The 7,333-nt window shown below is 34.6% G+C and overlaps 1 pseudogene; it reads right to left on the bottom strand.

Moving 5' to 3' along the window:
* Positions 1 to 6,430: 6,430 nt before the first annotated feature.
* LOC127102185 (RING-H2 finger protein ATL78-like) lies at positions 6,431 to 7,069 on the bottom strand (annotated as a pseudogene).
* Between the last annotated feature and the right edge of the window lie 264 nt (positions 7,070 to 7,333).

Raw genomic sequence — 7,333 nt, 5'->3', positions numbered from 1 at the left:
AAGAATAGACAAAAGCTTCCCATGGCGAGCTTTGAACTCCAAAGGCTCTAATACATAAGATGTCAAACTCCTTAACCCTTTCAAGTCGGGTTGTCTGGAAATTTGCAAATAAACCTCTTAAGTTCCTTGAAATTTTTTATTATTGATGATATGGATGCGAATGAATGCATGAATGCATGGATGCAACAATCACACTCAAGGATCAAGCAAGTCACACCACACAAAGGTCACGGGATGGCTCACGTCATCATCAATATCAATCATCCATTTTGGTGGATTATGGTTTACACCTTATCAACACCCAAGTTCCATTGATATTGAGAATATACGAGAACGGATCAACCACGAATCAAGGGTTTGTTATAAGTCACGAGCATGGAGTCTCGGTTAAGAACCACCCAACGGGAGTGTACTATGGTTAAACCTGACAATCATGTTCTAAAAAGGGTCCCCATAGTCATCATCTCATCTTTCAGATATTATCGGATAAAACGACTACTCGTATTCCAAAAATATCCTCAAGAGGGACTCTTCTGAGTGTAGTATCGTGTAACAATCGTATCAAATCTTACACTTGAACGACCTTCGCACTACATCCTAAAATAGGCCAAGATGGGCTAGGTATCTAAGGTCCTTGGCTTCTAAGGTTTATATTGGAAAGAGTAATGCCCAACCATGACTACTCGTGTGACATTATTGATCCCAACAAGACCTCCACCAAGTGAATGAACTTGCAAGTCAACTTGCTAAGGAATAACTCCACACAAGTCAACAAGACTATGCCATTCTCCTATCATAAGTGCACTCGAGTTCGGGTATAGAACTCATCTCACAAGAAACCACCAAGCATACAGACAATTAGTATATCAAGCAAATCATACATTACAAACAATACAGTCATCCCAAATTTGCACAAAAATATGTCACAAATATATATAAACACACAACACACATAAGCAAAAAGTAGGCTAAACCCACTAGAGAGAAAGTTTTTCCCCAGTAGAGTCGCCACTTTTCTGTAGCGGGGTTTTCGTTACCTTTAGGTTTATTGACTAAACCAAAAGTAAACATACAATTTTGAGTCGCCATTGTCCAAAGGAAAGGCTAAAAAGCGAACAAAAGCCAAGTAAGAAGTTTTATCAAATCAAAAACTAATAAAAATGTCAGAATCTGGGTAAGGGGGTTGGTTATGAAATGGGAAGGTTTTACGCACCCAAAACATCCTTAGTACTCTAAGGGAACCCTTTTTGCAAATATGTGTTGTAGGTTGGTATTTGTGAAAATATGTGCAAAAGATTGGAGGGGTGAGAAGAGAATATATTATATTTACAAATTTGTTGTTTGAATGGATGAACCCATTGCATACGTACCATCACAAAGGTAGGATCAAAACCTCGTAGTTCGGGGTAGAAATCACAAATATTGGTGAATTGATTTGATCAAAAGCCTTAAGGTCTTTTGTTATCAAAAGGAGAAAACTAAACCTAAACCAACAATCCACCATGTGAGGAAGACTTCAACATACTAGTGAGGGGTTAACCCTATAATAAGCATGGAAGACTTATAATCCAACCACTAAGGATGAGGTGAGATTTACATCAACCACTACGATAACTCAAATCTATGACTAATGTTTTTGAAAAGGTTTTAACAAAGTGGCTATTGGAACCACAAAACAACTTGAAGTGAGTTGTATTTACAAGTTAGATGTATTTAAAAAATGAAGTCAAAGTTGGATTAATGTTTATTCACAATGAGTATTTAGGAAAATAGTTTTGAAAAGTCAAAGGCGTAAGGCCTAGGTTTCTAATTTGAAATAAAGTCAAAGTTTGCAAGAAAGAGATTTTTGGCTTGGGTTAGAGTGAGGAGAAGAAGAGAATGGATAGTCCTAAAGCAATTAAAGATAAGAGAGAGGATAAAACCCTTGGAGTTCCTTTTCTTGAAATCATAAAGATGATTCAAGATGCTCCTTTCCTTTGGACTTAGTACACAATCAAGCAATCAAACAAATTAGATTCAAGCTCCTAGGATATCCATTTGGCTTGTCTCTCTTAACTTGGCTACTCATGATAATGGTCCTCTTTACTATCTCAAGATGGAATCCCTATCACACAAGAGAAAACATCAAAAAGTTCACAGCACAATAAGAGGAATGGACAAAGAATAAGTTTTGGAAAGGAAGTCCTTTGAAGTCAACTTTAAAATTTAGCATTCTAAAGACATGAGGCCTAGTTGCTCTTCAACAAATTTAGCATTCTAAAGGCATGGGGCCTAGTTGCTCTTGAACTCCTTTAAGCATAGGTATATCCTAATTCTAAGTCCTTTCTCCTTTTTGCATTAGGTTCACACAAAGCAAATACAAAACAATCACAAGACAACAATATGTTTATATACAATAATGAGCTCAATATGAGCAAAAGAAAAATGACATAAACATAAAAATATATGCTCAAGTGAGAAAAATGAAAAGCAATATGAGTAAATGAGCAAGAAATAAAGGGCATTAAAGTAAAGGGCAAGAAATTAAATGCTCAAATTAAAGTTAGTAATTAGTGAAGTTATGTTAGTTTGTCATAAGACAATGTAGCGCTATGTTAAGCAATCGTAAGTGGACTAATGTAGTAGTCACACCTATCTGAGGTCGGTCAATAAAACTATAGGCAAATAAACACAAGTTAGAGATCATGACTAGAAAGCCAAGCTCCTAAAACTTGTCATGCCAAAACAAAATGGGAAGGGCCTTGTATGGACTTTAGGTTTTTTGCTTGACCAAGAAGCAACCTATCTTAGACACAAAACAACTCATTTGATCTTGGATCAAGTTGAGTTTGGTTTGGATCAAAGAAGGTTAAACCTCTCATTTGTCAAGACCAACCATAAGACATTAACTCATTGGCCAAATTATGAAAAGAAAGGGATGAAGATGAAAAGGATGGAAAGAGAATTCAAGCATCAAACTTAATTGATTAAAAGTGAACCAAATCATCATCAATCAATGCAAAATAGAAGAGAAATGAAGGTTACAAGTCAACAAAACCATTTTTTTTGGTATTTTTTGAATTAAAAATAAATGCAAAATAAAATGAACAAAATATGGTCAAACCTCAAATTTAATTCAAATCAACTTCAACCAGTCCAATTGAATTCTCATAGGTCTAACATGGTCAAACAAACTTTGACAAAAAATTTCAACAATTTTTGAAATCAGAATCTATTTAAAAACAATTAAAAACAATAAAAAATAACACAATATGAATTAAAATCTCAAATAAATCTCAAAGAAATTGATGAGACTATTTTTCATTGACTTATCATGATCCATAGGTGTTAGGAAAATATTTTTGGATTTTTCAAATATCAGAAAGTATTAAAAAATGAATTAAAACTATTAAAAATCACATAATTCACAAAAAATATTAAATGAAGTCACAAAAATAATTAAAAATCAAAATATGAAACTACATTTTTCAAGAAATTTTTTGGCATTGGTCTCATATTTTTGTGACTTCAAATAAAATATTTATGAATTTTTGAAAATAAAAGGAATTAACTGAAATTAAAAGAAAAGAAGAAAAATAGAAAAATCCAGCGCCATCAGATCATTTTATTAATTGACGTGGTAAGGCATCAAGGGCTCAGGGGCATGGATACAAGGTACACGTGAGTCAAGCGCGCAACACATTATATTAAAACAAGTCAACACATGTAATGACCAAAATTAAAACGTTTAGACACGATCCAAGGGTTCAGAGGATGCACGCGTGGTACAGGCGGTGGAAAACACCTTCTTCTCCGGCGAAGTACCAGAATCCGGCCACCACGCGCAGGAAAATAAATTGCAATGAAAATGAAAAATGAAGACATCAAAATGAAGCCGAGGTGATGTACATCACCACTGTAACCATGGATCATCCTCACCATTCCAATATAGAGAGAAATGTGAGCTTGAAAATCATGGTGTGTGAACTGTAATGGCACGATTTGCACAATTAAGACCACCGTTGGCCTGCCTCAAGTGAGAGGACTTCAGAAAACAACACAAACCAAAGAAATTCACATTGTATAGCAAGATCTAGATCAAAATAGTTTGAGGTTCTACCTCTGAAATGAAGCTTCAAACAGCACGAGTCCTTCAAGATCTTGATCTGCTTTTGCTCTGGAAGTGTGATGGTGATGCTAGGTTAAGGAATTGAGCTTTGAAGATCAACTAATGATGTTGAAATTCAAGCTTGAAAGTGAAAGAGAAAACTGGAAATTCCTTTAGTGAGGGTTGGGATTTCAAGTCAGCAGCAATTCAGATCTCCACATCGTTGCCAATTGAAGCTCAAGGCACTTCTATTTATAGCTGGATGTGGCTGATTCCCACGCTTCTTTCATGTGCACGACCATTTGAATTTTGGTGCATGGGCCTGTACAGGCGCGTGCAAAGCCCAAAGGTGGATGCAAAAGTTTGCTGAGATCATGAGAACACCATTTGGTCGTGTGCATTGGACTGAAACAACTTGCATTTCAAGTTTTCACCATAAAATATCAAAATGAACATGATTAAAGAGCTCTTCGAAACTCACACATGGAAAGTCCAAAAAATTAATGTGAGTAATGGTTAGAAAGCTATTGAAATAAGGAACAAAAGTCATGTTAGGAAAAAATTCATTTGGAGTTTGGAACTTAATGAAAACTGGTTGTGAAAGATTGGGTACAAAACATGTTTAAGTCACCTTTGAATTTTTTTACCAAAAGCAAGCTTCTTCAAGCCCTTATGACTCAATGATGCAAGCTTCAAATGGAAAAACCTCCAACATAAAAGTTGTAGATAGTTCCCATATTATAAATTTAGACTTAAATTTTGCATCATTTGGATTTTTCATGAGAAAGTTATGGGCACTTGAAGTTGGACATTTTTCAAATTCAATGACCTAGGTCCAAAGTGACCTATAATGTTTTGTATTATCATATGTATTTATTTTAGGATTATGAAATTGTGTACAACATAAAATTTGAATTATAAATCTTAATCTTTCCAATTCAATTGGTCTCACCTCAAAATCATAAAAATTAAGGAAGTTAGGTCCTTGGGAAGTTAACCTAAAATTAGGGTTTCAGTCAATATGACTTGTAATGGTTTGAGATGAATGATGACCTTCCATGTTTCAAATGGATTTTTGATGAACATGAACTTTGTTCATATGGTTCGTAAGAACATTTTTTCTCTTGGGATCCGCTTCATTTGACAAACACATAAAAAGTTATGTCTCAGTGATCCTCAGTTTAGTCAAATGACTTGACTGGTCAACTTCTCAAGGCCAAACTTCTAATCTTGATGAATAAATGATTGAGGGGCCTCACATAGGCTCATATATACATAAAATAATGAGTGAAAGAACTTACCTTGGTTAAATTTGATCATAGGTTGAAGTTGCTTCATGAGAAAGGCACAGTCAAAGCACAGTTGAATTAGGGTTTCCTTGGGAAACAATCCTCAAGCCCTTTGGGTTATCTTGATCAAATTGGCAAACTGAGATACTTGGGAGACATATATGATGATTAGGAACTTTGTGTACCATTGTCATGCTTTTTCTCATCTTTATCTAGCCATTGCATTGAGCTTAGGAGCCTCCTAGGAGCATTGGAGCACATGATCACTTGAGTTTCAAAACAAAAAAAGTTAGCGACATATTTTTGTGCTTTTGGTTAATAATCAAAATAAGAAAAGCAATAATATACAAGACAAGCATGCTTGGTGGTCTCAAACCACTCACACAAATCCCAATCATAGGGTTAAGAAGCCAAACATGCTATGATCCTTGAGGCAATGCACTAAGCAATGATATGATGCCATGAGGGATCTTAGGGTCAAAATTAGGGTCTTACAGGGCCCCATAATTTATTTCCATGCTCCAGATATCAAGTCCTGGGCGAGAGGGGTGTGTTAAGAGTCCTACATCAGACAATATATGGCATGAACATGTCTTCATAAGTGGGGGGAATCGTCACCCTATAAGCCAATTTTGTAGAGTTGAGTTAGGCCCAACCACATTTCTTAATATTAGGAAAATTAGTTTGGCAAGTTGATTGTAACTACGATTAGATTTCTGTTAGAACAAAAGAGAAACGGTTAGTCAGTTGCAGCTAACTTATCTTCAAAGGCTCAATACATAAAAGCATCTTGTATCTCTCACATGTTATGAAATAAATGAGAAAATTTTCACAATGTCAAGGTTTACTTAAGAATACAAAGGGGGATGTAGAGGCGGGGAGGAAATTGAAGGGGGGTCATCCGATTGAATATCATTTATACTATTTGATCAAATAATTATTTACTTCAGATTATTGTTGAAAAAAGTTATTTTCCAAATTCTAACAGATTTATATTTTCTTATAGGGTCAACCTAAAGCAACTAAAAGATTCAAAATATAATAAATATTTATCTTATTTCTTCCCTTCAACAACTTCATGGTTTATTGGTTGAATTCTTAAAATGATTTGTAGCACTGGCAACACAATTGGTTCCCCTGCAATTTACCAACCTTTCGATATGTTTCAAGGAGGAACTGTCTGCACTTGGGACATGATGAGTGTTCCTTTAGCCATTTGTTAATGCAAAGATTATGAAAACCATGATTGAATTTAGGAAATATGTGCACCTTTTCACTATTTGTAAACTCTAAGAGACATATCACACACTCTATATCCAAACTTGGTAGTTTCAACTCGGTTGCATAGTTTAGTGGGGGGAATGTTTTGAGAGATTTCTTCTTTATTCCTTTTTTAGTCAATTGATGTGAATGGTTGTTACTTGAAGTTTAAGAAGCGTTGGTGTTGACGGCTTTGTTGTAAAATCTTAAGGCACACCTTATGATGGAGTATAATGCAAGTTAGCAAATAAGAGACCATAATAGGATTACAAGTATCATCACAATGTTTGCATCAAATTAATGAACTCCAAAATATAAGTCGGCTGAATTGTGGTTGATTATCAATTGGGCCTTGGAAGAGTAACCTTCTTGTGTGGGAATCAACAAGAAGCTCATGGAATAGTTATGAAGTAAAGGAAGCAGAAGAGTACATGTTTTTTTGTTAGGGAACTTGATTAGATGTTGTTATGTATGTTATCTTAGATAAGAGACTATATATATATATATATATATATATATATATATATATATATATATATATATTATCTTGCTTTCATTAAAATTTGAATTTTAATATTAATATAATTTGGTTTCAATTTGCTTCTTATCCTAAAGGAAGTATTAGTGTTGGAGTTCAACAATGAACCTCCATTAATAATGCACAAGAATGGGAAAAGATGAAGATTTAAGAGATGGA

The sequence above is a fragment of the Lathyrus oleraceus genome, chromosome 7 (assembly GCF_024323335.1).
Source record: "Lathyrus oleraceus cultivar Zhongwan6 chromosome 7, CAAS_Psat_ZW6_1.0, whole genome shotgun sequence".
NCBI lineage: Eukaryota > Viridiplantae > Streptophyta > Magnoliopsida > Fabales > Fabaceae > Lathyrus > Lathyrus oleraceus.
The sequence above is the reverse complement of the archived record's forward strand: the minus strand, read 5'-3'. Positions and strand labels throughout refer to the sequence as shown.